Below are 3,965 nucleotides of genomic sequence, written 5' to 3' on the forward strand. Positions count from 1 at the left end.
TCGAGCTTGAGCATGATCCTGGGTGCGCCAAGTTGGTGCAGCATCTTGAGGGACTGCCGGACTAGGACGAAGTTGTCATGGAGGCTGCGCCCGGCAATGAATGCATTTTGGTTGCTGCTTACAAGGGTATCCAGCTTGGGGGCAAGGCGCAACGAAAGGACCTTCGAGACGATCTTGGCCACAATGTGGATCAGGCATATCGGCCGATAGTCACCAAGCGTGTGGGCGTCCGCGCGCTTAGGCAGCAGGGTCAGCAGCGCTTGGTTAAGCTTACTGAACCCGCGGCCGCGCAACGTGTAAAGCAGCTCGAAAATGTCCCATATGTCATGGCGAATGATGCTCCAGCAGGCACGCAGAAACTCCGCGGTGAATCCATCTGGTCCAGGCGCTTTACGCGCCGGCATGCGTTTGACCGCCTCCCAAATCTCCTCCTGGCTGAAGGGCACGTCTAGGCATGCAAGGTCGCTGGGCTCAATGAGCTGGGAGAGATCCAGCGTGTGCGCCCGGTCCACAGCGGTGCCCAGCAGGCCATCAAAATGCGAGAACGCTGCGTTGGCCATTTCCTCATGAGCCGTGAGCACATGCCCGTCGACGGCAAGGCTGTATATGCGGTTCTTCTGTCGCCGATACGAGCATTGCCGGTGGAAGAAGCTCGTGTTGGCGTCGCCGTCCTTGAGAGACGCGATACGGGCACGCTGCCTAGCGATTGTGCGCTCCAAGGATGCCATGCCGAGGTAGGCGACCTTGAGCTGCTTGCGGAGCCATTCCTCCGGAGGGGAGAGCGCCCGGTCCTCCCGTGCTTTGTCGAATCGCAAGATCAGCTCGCGGGATATGGCCAGCTTTTCCCGTATGTTGCCCGTGGACTTGGCGCTCCAACTCGATAAGCGTCTAGCAGTGGCCTGGAGACGCTTGACCAGCCGCCGGAAAGGGTCGTCGTCATGCGCGGAGCTCCAAGCCGCGGCAACGGTGTCGTGGAAGCCGTCAAGCCTAAGCCAATAGTCCTCAAAGTGGAAGCGTTTGTGCGCCATCGACATGGGGGAGCAATCTAGCAGCAGCGGACAGTGGTCCGACACGACCGAAGCAAGGCACCGGAGATGGCATTCGCCGTGCGCGTCCTCCCAGTCCGATGTGCACAGGACGCGGTCAAGGTGCACTAGCGTGGGCGGCGATTGCTCATTCGACCACGTGAAGCGACGCCCGTTGAGATAGATCTCCTTCAAGGCGAGGTCGTTGATGGCGCGGCGAAACCTTCTCATCATGCGCTGGTGCAGGCCGCCCATGTTTTTGTCCTCCGTGCGGTATATGAGGTTGAAGTCACCACATAGCATCCATGGGCCGGGGCATGCCGCCCGAATGTCGCGCAGCTCCTGGAGGAACAGAATTTTATCCGCGTCATCTTGGGGTCCGTAGACCGTCGTCAGCCACCACGGCATCCCAGAGGCCACGGATACCTTGGCCGTGAGCGCATTCTGGGTGAGCAACGGATCGGAGATCGTGACAGCCCTGCTCTTCCAGGCTAGAAGGATACCGCCCCGCGTGCCATCAGCCGGCAGGTACGTGTAGGCGTCAAATTCGGAGCCGAGAATATCAAGCACAATGGGCGAGTAGATCAAAGCCATCTTAGTTTCCTGAATGCATACAATGGATGCTCCGGTAGTGCCCAACAGAGAGCGGATGGCACAACGTCGTGCACGCGAGTTGAGGCCGCGTACATTCCAAACCGCGATTTTTAGTTCGTGATCCATGGACAAGAGGTCGACGATGGATGGTCTGCGGGCCTAGCTGTCCCCGGCCGTGGCCGCGGCCGTGCGTGTGGGGGAGGCAAAGCACGCTGGGATCTCCCGATCGACTAGGGCAGCGATTGCCTTCAGCACGGACAGGGGGATTGGTGCCGCGAACATGTCATCGTAGGCCTTCATCTCGATGGCTGTGATCTTTTGGTTGGTGCCTACAATCCCCAGGTTGCGGAGGATCTGCACGCGCGCCCTCCGTTCAGCCGTCGGCGGCGCCGCCGGGGGTGTGGCCGCAGTCGCGGAGCGTCCTCGCCGTGGGGCGAAGCAGAGGGGGCGACGTGGCCGCTTCCCAGGGGTCGGCAGCGACGCGCTGATGTGCTTCGTGGCCGCGGCCAGAAACTCGCCAAGCGTCCAAACCTGCTGCGTGGTTGTGCGGCTGCGAGATCGCCGCATCGTGATCGGCGGCGAGGCGAACCGTCCAGATGCCGGAGAGCGTGGTTCAGGTACAGACGATCGCTGATCAGTGTTGGGCGTCGGCGTGGAGGATCCCTGGGGTCGCTGCAGGATCGAAACAGTCCTCTGGGCCTCGGCCTCCTGTGCCCCAGCGGCCCTTAGCCCGGCAGCAGCCTCCATGGATGACATGGCTTGGGTGTCGGGTACAGCGTGTAGCGGCCCGGCCCTGTTTGGCCCAATTGGCCCGGTAGTAGCCATGCCAGGAGGAGATCCCGCGGTCGCGGGCACAGAAGTGGTTTGGGCGCCAGTCAGTGCGTCGCTTCCCGCCAGCGCCGCAGGAGTGGGGTCTGGGGACAGAGCTGACCGGTCAGTGGGGATACCTGGGCCCGCCGGAGCGACAGGAGCAAGCGTAGCGCTGCTTTGCCCCGACAGGGCGGCAGGCGATCCTGGCCGCCCAGAAGCCACAGGCTCCCCAGACTGCAAGTCTGGGACCTGGCTCAAAAGGGCAAGATCCCGACACGGGGATGAATCAGCGGCAGCAGTGGTGGGATCCACGAAATCGTCCTCGAGATCGTGGTGTGAGCCCGACTTTGAACTGTCTGGGCCTTCTGGTTCCTCAGCGACCACTGGGAGCGCACCAGCTGGCTCCTGGCCAGCCGACCGCGCGTCGTCATCGGATGAGACAACTGCTCGCGTAGGATCAGCCGCCAAAGCCTGCAGCTGTGGCCCCTTCCTCTTTCCTTTTTTCCCTCTTTTGGCTCGGTGACGAGATCGAGCGGGGCCCATCTGACCCGGCCACGACAGCATGCCGTCCCGCGACGGCCGGATGGGTGGCGCCGCCGCCGCCGGCTGCGGCCAGGAGGCCGTCGTGTTCAGCCCGTCGGACCGTCCTGAGTGGTCGCAGGCTCACCAAGCAGGCGCGTCCATGGCCATGCCATCAGCCCTGCCGCCTGGCACATCGTCGGAACGCCTTCGCTTCCGGCCACGGCGCCTTGCCCTGCCATGAACGGAGCCCTGACCTTGGCCGTTTCCATTACCGGCGCCGCCTCTGCCGGGGTCGTCGTTCGCCTGGGCATTGGGATGGGGGGCCCGTATCGTGGTGGTGCGTGCGAGCGCGATGGAGACAGGGTACGTGAGCGTCCTGACCTCCGGCGCCTCGGAGGGGATGCGGGCTGGTAGCAGTTCGACGATCTCCAGGATTGCGGCACGGCGGATGTCGGCGGGATCGTGCACACGGGCGGACAGGCGGAAGACGGCCAGGTCCTCGCGAGAGCGCGTGCGGGGATGCAGCCTCTCGATCCAGCAACTCGCTCCGAGGATGTGCTCGGCGGTGGACAGGTGCCAAGCTTGGGCGGGGATGCCGCGGAGCTCAAGCTCGACGCGGTGTTCAAACCCGCCGGCGCCGGCATGCGCAAGCTTGCACCAGGGCCGCAGCGACAGCGCGAACCGCGGTGAGCGGATGAAGTGCTCACCATTGAGACGACGCTTGGTTTCCAGGGAGGAGAAGAGGATGAGGAAGTCCTCAGGGTGGTGCTCGTGCACGGTGAAGTCGCCTTCGGAGAGCTCCAGGGATCGGTAGAGCAGCTCGGCCACCTCGGCCGCGGCCACCTGCGGCCTGTTGCCAGTGATGGATGCCACCATGGCGCGGCCAAGGACCTGCTCGGCCTCCTCCATCTCCGTGGACTGTGCCATGATGACCCGCACGGGCACGTCGGGGCGCGGCTGGGGAGCGGCCGCCGGCTGTGGAGGCGCGGTGATCGCGGGTGGGGTGTTGGCCGG

The sequence above is a fragment of the Triticum dicoccoides genome, chromosome 7A, assembly GCF_002162155.2.
Source record: "Triticum dicoccoides isolate Atlit2015 ecotype Zavitan chromosome 7A, WEW_v2.0, whole genome shotgun sequence".
NCBI classification, from domain to species: Eukaryota; Viridiplantae; Streptophyta; class Magnoliopsida; order Poales; family Poaceae; genus Triticum; species Triticum dicoccoides.